At 39.7% G+C, this 15525-nt stretch overlaps 1 pseudogene; it reads left to right on the forward strand.

Moving 5' to 3' along the window:
- Nucleotides 1-10747: 10747 nt before the first annotated feature.
- On the forward strand, nucleotides 10748-12398 carry LOC115036140 (piggyBac transposable element-derived protein 1-like; annotated as a pseudogene).
- Nucleotides 12399-15525: the final 3127 nt, after the last annotated feature.

A 15525-nucleotide genomic window follows, 5' to 3' on the forward strand; every position in this document is an offset into this window, starting at 1 on the left:
GGTGCAGTAGGCATTGCAGGAACATGGGATGGTGATGAGTCACCACCTGCAGAATGAGGACAGGGATAGAGAGGAGATGACCTGAACAGGTTGCCAATCCATTGCACAGTCAGGAATTAGAACCATGAAACACATATTTTAGAGGAATAAAAAAAACATATCTGGATTCATCAGTCACATTTTCTGCAACTAATGTGAAAAGTAACACCTATTTATTGTCAGGTCCATAAATATTTCTACATTGACACAATTTTCAGCATTTTGGCTCTGTGCACCACCACAATGGATTTGAAAGGAAACAGTCAAGATGTGCTCTAAGAGCAGACACTCTGTTTTAATTTGAGTCTATTTACATTCATATCAGGTTAACGGTGTAGGAATTAAAACAAATTTTATTTTTGCCCTCCACCTTTTTAGGGGAACAAAAATAAGTGGACAATTGACTGCTCAGTTGTTCCATGGCCAGCGTGTTATTCCCTTGTTAATTAATTATAAGGAGCACCTAAGGGTTCATTTTGAAGTTTGGTATTTGTGTTTGGAATTTGGTGAGGGCAACTCTCAATGTCAAGTCCAAAGAACTTTCACTATCAGTGAAGCAAGTCATTATTCGGCTTAAAAAATCAAACCAAACCTATCAGAGGGATAGCAAAAACATTAGGTGTGGCCAAATGAACTGTTTAGTACACACAAGATAGAACGCACTGGTTAGCTTGACAAAGCCAAGAGACCCAAAAGATCGCCAATAACAACTGTAGTGGATAACAGAAGAAGAATTTCTCTGGTGATGAAAAACCCTTTACAACAGTTGGCCTAATCAAGAACACTCTCCAGGAGGTAGACATACCTGTGTCAAAGTCAACAATCAAGGGACTTCAATGGCCTGAATAAATAGGAGTCAGTACAAAGTGTAAACCTTCAGTGAGCCTCAAAACAGGAAGGCCAGATTAAAGTCTGCCAAAAAACATCTGTCCAGACTGTCCAGTTCTGGAACAACATCCTATGTACAGAAGAGACAAACCAGAATGGGAAGAGAAGAGTAATGAGAAGGGAAGGAAGTGCTCAGTATTGAACGCATGCAACCTCATCAGTGAAGTATGTTGGTTGTAGTGTAATAGCATGGGCATGAATGTTTGCCAATGGAAGTAGTTCACTTATATTTATTGATGACGTAACTGCTGACAAAAGAAACAGGATGAATTCTGATTTATATCTAATTGAGCATGCATTTCATATGCTGAAGACAAAACTAAAGGGGAAATGCCCCAAGAGAAAGTATTAACTGAAGATGGCTGCAGTAGAGGCCTGGCAGAGGCAGAGGCAGGAACGAATCCCAGTTGTTATGGGGAATTTGAGACTTTATGCTGTCCATCCATCCAACTTTTCTGCTTTTGCTACTGCTTTTTCCATTTCCGGGTCGCGGGCTGCTGGAGCCAATCCCGGCTCACATCGGGCGAGGGGCAGGGTACACCCTGGACAGGTCACCAGACAAACAAAAGGGCGAACAACCACAAACGCTCGCATTCAAACAAAATCAAATCCAATCAGATTTATTTGTATAGTGATCAATCATAACAAAGTTACATCAAGGGACATTACATATAGCGCAGGTCTAGACCAAACTCTTTATTATTATTTAATAATATTTATTAAATATTAAATATATTTATTTAATTATTTAAAGAGACCCAACAGATCCCCCGATGAGCAAGCACCTGGCAACAGTGGCAAGGAAAAACTTCCTTTAAGAGGCAGAAACCTTGGGCAGAACCAGAGGCCATCTGCCTCAACCGGTTGGGTTGAGAGTGGGAGAAAGAGACAGAGAGAGAGAGCAAGTAGTGGTAGAGTAGAGTAGTGTAGGGTGAGAATGAGAGCAGGAGATGGGGATAATCAAAACAGGTGTAGACAGGAACATGAAGCTCATGCTGTAGTATGGAATTCATGAGGATAAGGGAGCAGCAGGCATTGCAGGAACATTCAACATTCACACCTACGGTCATTTTAGAGTCACCATTTAACCTAAACATGCATGCCTTTGGACGGTGCGAGGAAACCTAGACCATAGAACAAACAGAGCAAACTCTGCATAGAAAGGGCCAAGGCTGGGAACCGAACAGGCAATCTTCTTATTGTGAGGCAACAGCACTAACCACTACGCCGCCATGCTGCCCCCTTTATGCTATCATTGACTGCAAAAGATTTGCAACCAAGAATTAAAAGTGACAATTTGATTAATGATTGCTTTGTTTCGTCAAATTACTTTTGGTCCCTTAAAAAGGCGGAGCGCACATATAAAATGTGTTGCAATTCTTACTCTGTTGACCTGAAATGCTGAAAACTGTGTCAATGTCCAAATATTTCTGAACCTGACTGTACATGGCAGCAATGCTGTGAGAAAATACATGCGCAAAAGAGTATTTTCCATCAGGACTGGCAAGGAACTTGTTACATAAATAAATGTAACACCAGCATCTATATAGTTTATGGTGTTCAGTCTTATATATATTTCTGAGCTTTTGAGTGCATTAGGCTATTGTCCAAAAACAATTTATAAAGTATAGATCTAATCATTTTGCTATTTCCACATTTAACAGTCTTGAGGAAACCTCATGTCCGTACTCACAAAGAGTGGCCTCCAGAGGTCGAGTTACCTCTGGTTAGGTTTTTATTTCTATCATGCCTTTTCTTCTTAGCATTTGAGCAAGTTAGCATGCAAACTAATGATTACTATCTGCTACTGTCTGCTCCTGTGAACGCAGAGGCCTCTTTAAAAGGTGCAGGCACGAACACTATCTGATCCTTAAAATTGATTCATCATCCAAGGACATTTTAAATCATTCATTCAACTTCCGCTGCTTATCTACTTCTGGGTCATGGGGGGTGGTGGAGCCAATCCCAGCTCACAATGGGCGAGGGTGGGGTACACCCTGGTAAAGTCGCCAGTCCATCACAGGGCCAACACATAGAGACAGAGACAGACAAACAATCACTCAATCTCACACTCAGACCTATGAGCATGCATCTCAACATGCATGTCTTTGAACGGTGGGAGTAAACTGGAGCACCCAGAGGAAACCAACGTAGACACAGGGAAACTGCACAGAAAGGCACCAGTCGCAGGAACCAAACCCACAATTCTCTTATTGTCGGGCAATGTAAGGAAGTGAACTGGCAGACAAAAGGAGAGTCAGGTGAGTTTCAAAAAGAGTGTTTTTATTTTATCCCAAAATTAAAAAAAAAAGAAATACAAATATAAAGTTCTGGGCCCATTAAAGAGGTCAAAGAGGTCAACGCAACTAAAGAGAACTTAACCCGACAAACAGACCTGCCGAAGTGAACACAATGGCGAACAGAAAAGACACAAGAGGGATAACAGACAGACACACACAACCAACCAATAATTAACATAATAACCCCCCCAAAAATGATTAACTCAACTAAATTAACCAAACCCCAAAATATCAAAACTAAGTATTCAAAAAGAAACAAACAATATAACTAAACTGAAAATAAACAGTTCCTCCCTATAAGGAAGAATTGGTTTGGCCCAATTGGCCACTTCTTGTATTTAACAGCTTAATTTCCTGGTGCACATCCTTTTGGCCAGGCCTAACCAGATGTTCTTCAGGAGCAGCACCTCCACACTGGGAACTCAGAAAATATACATTAGAACAACTTAAAGAAACTAATGACTATACAAAAGTTAACCAAATGTGTGCGCTACAAATAGAAACTAGTGTACTGTCACTGTAAAACTGTAAACTGTAAAATAAAAGAGTATGCTGTATGAAAAAAAAATCCAGTGTGTTGTCATTTATTAGTTTGTAATGTGAAATGTAATTAAGATTAAATAAATGAGGAAAAAAAATAAACTACTAATGTAAAATAAACCAAAGTGTAAGTGCCTGCTTTGATACCAACTTCAATGTAGCTGTTTGGCTGCAAGTGCGGCCATCACAGGCAACAACGCTAACCACTATACCGTTGCACTGTACACATTTTAAATGGAAGCCACAATAGTACTAAAAAAAACTTACTTGCAACATGCTAAAACAGCATTTCATGTTTTCTATTTCCCAACTAGGAATCCCTCCAGGGTCTCAGGAGATACAGACATAGTGTACTATTGCAGTGCACAACATCTGTCAATCATATATCTAAAAATACTATGTTAACATATCCCCCAACCTGGAAACGGATAAGCGGTTGAAGATGAATGAATGAATGTTAGCATAGCTGAATCTGCACTTCATGCAGAAAGCTAATTTTTTTCAAAAGTAGAAGGAGGCTGGATAGAAATGTGATAGTTGTGGTTGATGTTGTTTCCTCCATCCTTCTGTTCCGCTCTATCCATCCCCACGTCACAGAGGTGGGACTGATGCCCAAGGCCGATGGAGGAGGTGTGAGTTGCTGGTCATTAGCTGAAGCCCAGGATTAGTCTTAGTGGAGCAGCTAGCTGCAGCACAGATGAGGCTAATTAGATCTGTCTATCTGAACACATCCATCTTCTGTTCATCCCTCCTCCCTCACTTTCCCCTCTCCAAATAAATTGCTCTTTATTACTCTATCATTCAGGTTATTGCCTATGAAATAATGAGACACTTCTGGTCAGGGCCAGCATAATTGATTTTTTTCCTTTTTTTTTTTTTTTCTTTTTGTCGGTGTGTGTGTGTGTGTGCTTGCATGTACGTGTGTGTGTGCTCATGGCATTGTTATTATGAGCTGCACAGAGATTGCTGAGATGATTAGCTGGTGGGAAAGGTAGATGAGGAAATAAAGTGCCTACCTGGAAACGATTCCCAAAATTTCCAACAATTTCAGTCAAAAATCATATCTGTTCTGTAGACACTGTACAAAACATGTTCAGAACAGGTGTGCACTAAATGGACAGGCTTGGTTAAAATATAAACCTTTCACATATTAATATCCCTACTATGCTAATCTCTCTTCTTCTGGCCCTCTCACACACCCACACATAGATAGCACAATGATACACAGGGGTTTTAGAGAATGGAGGGGCTGAAGTATAAATGTTTCATTCCTCCTGAATGGCAGGTTAAGTGAGGATACGATAATACCGCCGACAGTAATGGCAACTTTAATTTCCTTCTCCTATTGTGGAGATTTATGTGGAGAAATTAAATTTCAGCAGCTCGTAGGCCTCAATAATCATTCTACAGTGCAGAGAGTGAAAAGAAAAGGGAAACTGTTTTCATGGTCACAACATATAAAAGAAGCAGGTTAAGCACCAGGGAAAGAGAAGGTAATCTGTGAGGGATAATAAACACAAAAGACATTATACAGATATTCAAAAAAAAAAAAAAAATCTGAGACCATTGAGGAATATTAGTTCATAAAGAAGTTGAGGGCTATCATAAGCTCAAACAAGAGCACTGCACCATCATGCCATGTATCTTCCTGCTGTCACCACTGCTGCCAGCCAATGACTGGAGCCATACATCAAAGAAGCATACTGAGTAAAACACAGTGGAATGAGGTGTGATGAACGTTAGCACTGATCACTCTGCCACATGTTTAAACACCCCAGTGTGTCACAAGCCTGTATATCTCAGCACTTTCATTGCATGGATGTTTTTATACTTAAGCATTGCCTGTCCCCATTTGTGGTTTAGCCTTTGGCCTCCTAAAACAAGATACACTATCTGACACTGCCATCACTCAATATTAATGAGCTGAAAACTTTCTCTCATTTATCTTGGGAGTTGATACTGAGGCTGAGAACCGCTAGCATTGGACCAGGAAGTATGGTACATCTCTCTTCACTATGTTACATGTAATCTGTTCCACATGAACATGCCTATTTGCCCCTGGCAAATAACTCAAGGTAAGTGTAAGAAATATCAGTCATTTCTATAGATCCTTCAATAATATTATAGATAAGTCAATAATAGGAAAGGTAATTTGTATGGAGCTACCAATTGAGGAAGTCCAGAGACAGGAAACTGAAAAAGGTAGAATAAATAGCACTTTGTTCATCAGCTTTTTTTTATTGGAAAGAAAACTGTTACTCATAGTTTGAGACAGATGGGGTTAAAAGCTGGGAATGACAGAAAGTATTTTTTAGTCAATTTCTCTCCAGAGTTAAATAATTTCTGTAGAGCAACAGAGACCAAATTCAGAGATTAAATGCTTCTACAATCTGTCAGTGAGTTTATTCCTGAATAATGACAGAGCACATTTTAAACAGATAAAGATTGGTGCCCGCTGGCTGAAGGGGGCGGGTCATCATCAAGCTACTGCTGGCTTCTCTTTGGTTTAGTTGTTTTAATGTCATGTCTTTCTACATTAGATTCTCTATGTTTGGTTTACAAGGTTAAAGATGGCAGCCCCAAAGTTTGGTTAAAAGCATCATGGCATTTAGTGTTGTTTATTTACATATGATTATTTTATGCCATTCTGGCCTTCCTCTTTGTTCACTCTTCATTTTGCACTCAAATTTATAGTCTTTGTGTGGGGTAGTACAGCAGCATAGTGGTTAGCGCTGTTGCCCCACAATAAGAAAGTTGCGGCTTTGTTTACCAGGCCTGGGGCCTTTATGTGAGGAGTTTGCATGTTCTCCCTGTGCCCGCGTGGGTTTCCTCCCACGTCCAAAGACACATTTTGAGGCTAATTGGTGGCTCTAAATTGTCTGTAGGTGCGAGTGTGACTGGTTCTCCATCTCTGTGTTTTTTGCCTTCTAAACTCTGGTGACCTGTCCAGAGTGTATCCCGCCCTCACCCAAAGTAAGAGGTTTAGGTATAGGTTTCCCAGTATAACAAAGAAGCTGCACTAATATCTCAACTAACTCACAATTGGGAAGAAATAAATTATTTGACAGCACTTGCGTTATAAAACTAAATATAAAAATGATTCCCCTTTTTCATTTGACAAAAATCAATTAATTTCCTTTACACTGGCTTTTAACAGTAAGGCAAGGGCAAGGCTAGTTTATTTATAGAGCACAATTCATACACAGGGTAATTCAAAGTGCTTTACAGATACAAAAGATTATAAGAAAGCAGATAAAATCATTACAAAAACAAAATAATCAATGAATGAATTAAAAGCTAAAAAAAAGTGTTTTCAGCCTGGATTTAAATATTGTCAGAGTTGAGGCCTGTCTCACATCTTCTGAAAGACTGTTCCAGACTTTCGCTGCATTAAACTGGAATGCAGCCATATCATGTTTAGTCCAGACCACAAGGAGACCACTTCCCTAGGTTCTCAGAGTTGGAGAGGGTTGGTCCATTCTGGATGTACTGCCACTGTCTTGCAGCTTGTTTAGAGAGTCCAATAAGCAGGCCGTTACAAAAGTCTAACCTGCTGGAGACAAATGCATGGATTAGTCTCTCCAAGTCTGGTTTAAACAGACTATCCTTTGATTCCTGCAATGTTTATAGAAGATAAAAAGCTGCTGATTTTATTGATTTAATGTGGCTGTTAAAGTTCAGGTCTGAGTCTAAAGTTACCCCTAGATTTCTAACCTGGTTATTAGGTTTTATAGAGAGAGTCTTGAGGCGACTGATAACATGCACAATAGGAATCCCAGGATTAACCCTAGAGAACCCCACAGGTCATAGCCATTTGGTCCAAGACACTGTTGCTAATTTCAACAAAGTACATCATGTCCTTGAGATGCATGCATCGCAAGCAGGGAGCGCCTCCCCTGCACAGAAGCCTCTGCAGCAATTGTGAGAGCTGCTCAGGAAAAAGATGCAATTTCTGCCCATGGAAGAAGGACTGCAAGATGAAAGTTGTCTGCTGCACGTGTGAGAAATACTCCTGCAAAGCTCATGCTCACGTTTGCACATACTGTCCCACATGTGCTAATGTTCAATGTTAAGCAACGTTTTGGTATTTTGTTATTAGAAAAGAAAAGAGAAGAGAAAAGAGATGTATTTGATAATTCACTTCCTAAAGAATATTAACAAATAAACAGTTGGAAAAGTTCCATATTGTTGAATGCTATTTTTCCTTTCAATAAAATTAATTAAATATTTTTTTTTACATTGATATTATAGTAATAATAAACCTTTACTGTATAAAAAAACAAAACAAAAAAAAAAAACTATTATGACAGTTGGATTGTGGTAAAATAAAAAAAAAGAAAGAAAAAAAAAATAAACACATTCACTGGTGAACGTCTTTTTTCACTGTAAAAAAAAAGTGTATGATAAAATTTAATAAAATTTTTTTGATTTGATAAATAACAGGATGTTTCATCATACAGAATAGATATTGGATTTAAAATTCAATTAAGCATTGGTGAAGGTGGCTCATTTTTGACCCATAGGACAAGGGGAGTATACAGAATGTTAAGACTGCACAAGGGTTAAACCAGTTTAGATCAGTACCAGAGATTCCCACTCAGTTTTCTAACTTCTGTAATAAGATCACATGGTCAACTCTGTCGAAGGTAGCACTCAGGTCTAGCAGAACTAAGACTGAGACTATTGCACTGACAGTATAGAAGTAAGCTAGCTTTAGCTGTCTTTTATTGCTATAAATAATGGACCCTTTTCACACACCTGTATTCCACTAACTGGAAGGCGTCATAGTAGGGATAAAAAATTCTACAACATGACGGCGGCCATGAATTCACCTGTAACAAACACAACTTGTCAGAGTCATAGCAGTTGTAGTGTGCCTTTTTGTAGCAATTCAAAGAAAGAACAAGTAGAACCAGCTTTTCACCAGTTACTTAATGATTTGGATCTAAAGAAACGGTGGCTGTGGACTATTAGACAAAATTAAGGGTTGATGTTTAGCTTAAAACAAGGCAGCAGATTTTGATTTTTGATTTAATAAAAGAAATTGCCTATAAAATCAACAACTCCTGTGTGGAGTTCGTATATTCTCCCTGTGCCTGCGTGGGTTTCCTCCCACTGTCCAGGTTCGGTTCCCAGGCCTGTGAGCCAAGCCCGCAACCTTCTTACTGTGGTGCAACACCACGAACCACTATGCTGTCATGCTCAAAATTGTAATGTCCAAAATACTAAGGGTCCACAGCCAGGTCTTCCAATGCCTGCCTTCATGCATAAACAGCACAACTGTTAAAACAGGGAGACCTCACATTTGTCCAACTCCTGCATAGAATCAGAGGCACACCAACCAACAGCCAGGAAGTTACAACATGATGAAGACATGATCTGTCTTAGTTATCTATTCAGCTTTGTGGTTTTGTCTGTTTTGGCTGGTAGTTAGCTTCTGTTAACTTGTTACTTGTAGGTTCACATCCTGTAGCACTGCTGTTGTCTCAGCAGCCCTCTTTAAGTCTACCAGCTTGTGTGCTTTTGTGCCCACACACAAAATAAACAGAAATCAGTTTCAGACTGCAGCAGTGGTAATCTGTTGCTGTTAGGCTGTTACCCCAGAATATAAGTACACTATACTGTGTACTTTGATCTCGTTTGTCTCACGCAGAACATTTGTCTTGTGCTCTGCTTGATATCAGTCAGGTCAACACAGTGTAATGATGCAAACACCACACACCACACAAGCTGATTAATGCACAGTTAAATTTGAGAAAGAAACAACCGAGCATAAGAAGAGAGTTTGGAATAAAAAAGGGAATAAATAAAAGGAACCTCACCCTCAGGAAAATGTCCCTCTTAATATTCATTAACAGAATGGTAGGGAGTCCAAGAATTGCCTCCCTGACACAATAGCAGGAATTTAAATATTTAAATGATGATGTGGGTCTCTCTCCAGTAAACACTCCTGTCTTTGATACTCAGAGGTAGCGTGATCACATGAGTTTATTCCATACACTAATGTCAGGGTATGGAATAAACCTCCTGCAAAATGCTCATAAATTAGTCCCAAACTATAGTGAGTGAGACATGGAGTGAGATGTGGTCTTTGAAGCATCATTTACATGCAAACATTTCAAGTAATGACAGTACACATCGTCTTTTGTTTTCATACAGCACACATTTTATAGTTTCAACAGTTTGTTTGCTAATTTGAGTGCACACGTCTTAGTTAACATTCTGTCATTAAAATTCTTTGCTTTAAATGGTGTTTCACTTACTTTTACTTATTTTTTCTCAGAATTATGGATCAGGCAAGTCTTCCTCTGGCCAAAGGAAGCGGTGCCAGTAAAGATAGCCTTTTATACTCTGGCAGGCAGGAAGTGGAAGAGGCCAACTGGGTGTGCCGGAGCGGGGGGGTTCTGCCTGCTGGTATCCAGTTAATTTAATTAATTTTGTGATGTGCTGATTTATTTCCTTTGTTTGTTTAACAATTAGTTTTATTGGGAATAGTTTGTTGATTTAAATGATGTTGGTATTAAGGTGTGTGTCTGTGTAAGCTAGCATTTGTGTATATATTAACACCCTTTTTGTGTCATTAAGCAAGTCTGTTAGGTTAAGTTAGCATAAGTTGCTGTTTATTTTGTTGACATCATTTTGAGTTAAAGGGCCCACGAAGGAAATTCAACAGAGCCAGGCTTTCTTTGGGAGAGCTGGACAAGCACAAAAATATAATCCAAAGTGGTATGTATTCATCACTCTTTTAGTGTAACGTAGATGATACACTGCGTAACATTAACCCTCCTATTATCCTTGGGGTCAATTTGACCCCATTCAGTGTTTATCATTCAAAAAATAATAGTACATACATAGACTTTTTTTTTGCTTCATATTTCATGACTTTCCTAATTTCCTATAAAAGTTTGCTCTCTATCCAAATCATTCCTCATTGTGCTATGTGTATACTGCAATCTGCATGCTCTCTCTCTCCCTTGAAAATGGCCTCTGGGAAAAGGTTTACTGTCAGTGATATTTTGGAACAACTCTTTGAGAGTGAAAATTACATAGAGGAGAATGTGTCTAAGACAGAGGATTGTGTTGAGGAGGACCCTAATTTGGAGGCATTCTCATTTGATGAGAATGAGTGTGTTGACCCTCCTGTTGTCACTCAATCACCAGCAGACATGATCCTCTCCAAAGATGGGAAGATAATATGGTCCCTTTCTCCACTTCAACACCAGGGTAGACTTAACGCTGCTAATTTTATCAAAATGGATCCAGGCCCAACCAGATATGCAGTCAGTCATTTTGAAGACATCAAGTCATCATTTGAGCTCTTCATAACACCATCAATTGAAAACATTGTTCTTGGGATGACAAATTTAGAGGGGAAGCGTGTGTATGGGGAAGCTTGGAAGTTGACTTGGAAGCCTACATTGGCCTGCTCATTTTGGCAGGAGTTTACAGATCAAAAGGTGAAGCAAAAGCAAGCCTTTGGAACGCTGAGACTGGAAGGACAATATTTCCAGCCACCATGTCTCTGAAGACATTCCAAGTTTTGTCCTGTGCCATACACTTTGATGACAATAAAACAAGGTAGGGTTGACGAAAATGTGACAAACTTGCAGCAATAAGGGATGTGTGGTACAAGTGGGTGCAACGTTTACCCCTGCTTTACAATCAAGGCCTCCACGTGACTGTTGATGAATGCTTGGTTGCGTTTCGTGGGCGCTGTCCATTCTGGCAATATATGCCAAGCAGACCTGCCAAATATGGCATCAAAATATGGGCAACATGTGATGCACAGTCCAGCTTTGCCTGTAATATGCAAGTTTACACAGGCGAAGCAAAAATCAGGGCACAAGGGTTGTGCTTGATATGGCTGAAGGCCTGCATGGTCATAATATTACATGTGATAATTTTTTCATATCTTGTGCCCTGGGTGTGGAAACGCTCAAAAGGAAGGTTACAATGTTAGGGACAGTGAAAAAGAATGAACTAGAGCTTCCCTCTGAACTTCTTGCTGTCAAGAACAGGAAGGTATCAGTGTTTGCCTTCACTGATAAAGCAACTGTGTGGTCTCCTATTGTCCCAAGAAAGGGAAAATGTCTTGCTTCTCAGCACCATGCCCAAAGATGCTGCCCTGAGCAGCAGAGAAGACAACAAAACACAAATGGTGTTGGACTACAATGAGACAAAGGGAAGGGTGGACAACCTGGACAAGGTCAGAGCTACATATAGCTGTCGCGTATGACTGCCCGTTGGCCCCTTGTCATCTTCTTCCACATCATTGATGTGACTGCATACAATGCATTTGTGATATGATGTGAAATAAACAAGGACTGGAACAGGGGAAAATTTAGCTGAAGGAGGAATTTCCTGGAGCAGCTTGGTAATGCGCTGGTGAAACCTCAGACTGAGAGAAGATGGTGCATTCCAAGAGCATCAACAGCTGCTGCAGCTATTGTGAAGAACATACAGACAGAGACAAACACCCCAACTCCTCCAATGGGACAAACCACAGGCAAGAAACGTGGCAGGTGTCAGGTTTGCCCCACCCGACATGATTCTAAGACCAGCTTGGCCTGTAATGCAAGAAATATGTCTGCAAGGAGCATGCACACACTCTCTGCACATCCTGTGCAGTAGTGCAGACTAGAAGCTTGACTGTGGGCATAAAGAGCTGTTCCATGTTCTGAGTATCTGACTGATGTTCTCATTCTGATTTTCTGTTTCACAAAAGGATGGATTTTCAAACATGTAATCCCCCTCACAAACACCAAACAAACAAACAAACAAAAAAATCATAAAAAAACAAAACAAAACAAAACAAAAAACTCTAACTCTGCCACTGTCCCAAGCCCGGATAACAAAAGAGGAGGTTTAAGTGTGAGGGGTGGGAGGGTTGGGGGGTGTGGGATGAATCACATCTCACGTATTTCTCACGTCTGAAAGTTGGAGATTAGAAATTCAGGAGTTAAAGCACTTTTCAGTCATGATTGATGCAAAATTTGTTAGATTGAGCAACCATCCATCGCTTAAAATCAAATTCCCACCAGCCTTAGTTTTACGCTGTACCTTTAACACTTTATCAGATGGGATTTCTCTTGCTTACCTATAAGAGTATAGAGGTGTGTTGGCTGAGAAAAACAAACAAATAAACAAACAAAAAAAAAAACAAAACAAACAATCCATGTTTTTCCTTCAATTATGCCCACAAGCCTTCCTTTTTGTAAAGCTAAGGGCTCAGGAGGTGGAACAGGTTGTTTGGGTTGGTCCTGACATCAAAGTGTATTTGGGCAAGATGGTCAAGGGTACGATTTCTAGGCTCCATGCTTGCTCAAGGGCTGGCTTTTTTTTAGCACTCCACTTTCATCCCACATTGATGTCTCGGTTTATTGGTGACTCTAATTTACCCATAGGTCTGAGTGGTTGCACCTCTCATTCAAGGTCAAGGTCAAGGTAAACTTTATTATCCCACAAGTGGGAAATTCATGTGGTCACCATTGCACACTCTCTTTTAAAACACTGAAAACATAATACAAAATGTAAGAAGACAATGCTAGGACAGAATAGACAAAAATAAATAAATAAATAAAAAATTGTCTGCATTAAAAATCCTAAAAGACTAATTAAGTGCTCATACATAAATACAGTATGCTCAGGCTTTAAATGTGTTGTACAGTCTAATTACTGTCGGCATAAAGGACTGGTTATACCTTGCGGTCCTAATTTTCTTTTGTAGGATTCTGCCACTTGACCTGTTACTTCTTAGGAAGTTCAAATGGAGAGGGTGGGTTGGGTCAGTTAAGATCTGTTCTATTTTTCTTAGACTGAGGTCATTGTACAATTGAACAACAGAAGCCAGGTCCACTCCAATCTTTTTACTGGCTGTTTTAACTATTTGTTGCAGTTTCTTCTGGTCTTTAATGTTCATGTTTCCGAAGGCACCAATAAGGCCAATGGATAACACACTCTGCAAAAGTGCGTTGTAAAACATCTGCAGAATGCTGGTGTCTATCTTAAAATTGTTACGTTTTCTCAGGAAGAACATTTAACTTAAAACTTATTTTGTGCACATACATTATATTTCATTTTGGTGTCAATTTCAACCTCAATGTATTTGTATTTTGATGGATGAGAGGATGAGGATGAGACTGTGATTGTCTTTTTATTTAAATCAATGATCATCTCCTTGGTTTTTTTTTGTGTTAACAACAGAAAAATTATCTGTACACCATTTGATAAAACCCTGCATTTCCCTGTCAAAACCCTTTAGTGATGCAGTATTGGATTTTTAAAAGCCAACCAATGCCGTGTCGTCCGCATATTTAAAATAAGTGTGGTCTAAGAAGGTTGCTTAGCAGTTATTGGTGTATAAGGTATATAAAATAGGTGATAGGATGCATCCTTGTGGTGCCCCTGTATTTATAGTTCATTCATCTTCTTCATCTTATCTGTTTCCGGGTCATAGTGCCAATTCCAGCTCACATTAGGTGATAGCAGTGCACACAATGGACAGGTCACCAGTCCATCACACATAGAAACAGACAGAGATCAACTATCACTCACATTCACACTTACACTCATACCTACAAGCAATTTAGAGTCACTGATTAACCCAACATGCATGTCTTTAAACAATAAGAGGAAACCGGAGTACCCACACAAGCACAGGGAAAACATACAAACTCTGCCATGCTGCTGTTGTACATCTCTGTCTGAGTCTGTATGTGTATGGTAGAAATGTGCTATAAAATGCTGTGTAAATGAGCAAATGTAGTTTTACAAGTGAAGCACTAAGTATGTCCATCCACTAAAACATCTAAATGCTCTCTGGCATTAAGGCAAGTCAAGAGTAGTGGGTAGATGAATGTATTTCACAAATTGATGGACACATGCAAAGCTGACATCGTGTCCAATTTGTTACAATAAAGCAACATTAAGAGTCCAAAATGTCAAGGGTTGAAACTTGTCTTTGATAACTTTTATTCACCACAGTTGAAGTTAAAGAATGTGTTTACATTTACCCTCCTTCTGCTGTCTTTCTCTCCCGACTCAATCCCTCCCCTCGCCTGTCTCTCTCTCTACCCAACCGGTCGAGGCAGATGGCTGCCCCCCCCTGAGCCTGGTTCTGCCCGAGGTTTCTGCCTCTTAAAGGAAGTTTTTTCTTGCCACTGTCACCAAGTGCTTGCGCATTGGGGAATCTGTTGTGTCTCTTTAAATAATTTTATAAAGACTTTTGTCTAGACCTGCTCTGTATGTAAAGTCTCTTGATGTAACTTTGTTATGATGGCGCTATAAAAATAAATCTGATTTGATTTGATTATACGACACACTCACACCTTACCTTGTTTTACCTAATAATGAGATGTGCATGGTGCTCTCCTTTTGTGAAACCCAACACTCTCTCTTCAAATCATCCTTAGGGTGTAAACCACAGCAGTGGTGACAATAACACTCACACTGCCAGAGCCAGAACTAATAACATAGGGAGGGGAAGATGCAAAATCTGCCTCCTCTATAAATACACATGGAAGGTGAGAGGTGGTAACATGGTAAGAAAAAGGCGCAGCCACATTCCTATTAATTGTGTGCTTTTGTTGGAGATGAACAACCTATTTTTTAGCTCTTGGCCTTATTGCACACAGACATGGAATTACTTTGCACTGGTAACACTCAGCTGTAGCTCCCTATAAAGGCTGACAAAAAAAGAAAAAAAAATCTGTTTGTTTGCTGTGAAAAACTAGACATCTGGAATTTCCTTGTTCGTAAA

The sequence above is a fragment of the Echeneis naucrates genome, chromosome 22 (assembly GCF_900963305.1).
Source record: "Echeneis naucrates chromosome 22, fEcheNa1.1, whole genome shotgun sequence".
NCBI lineage: Eukaryota > Metazoa > Chordata > Actinopteri > Carangiformes > Echeneidae > Echeneis > Echeneis naucrates.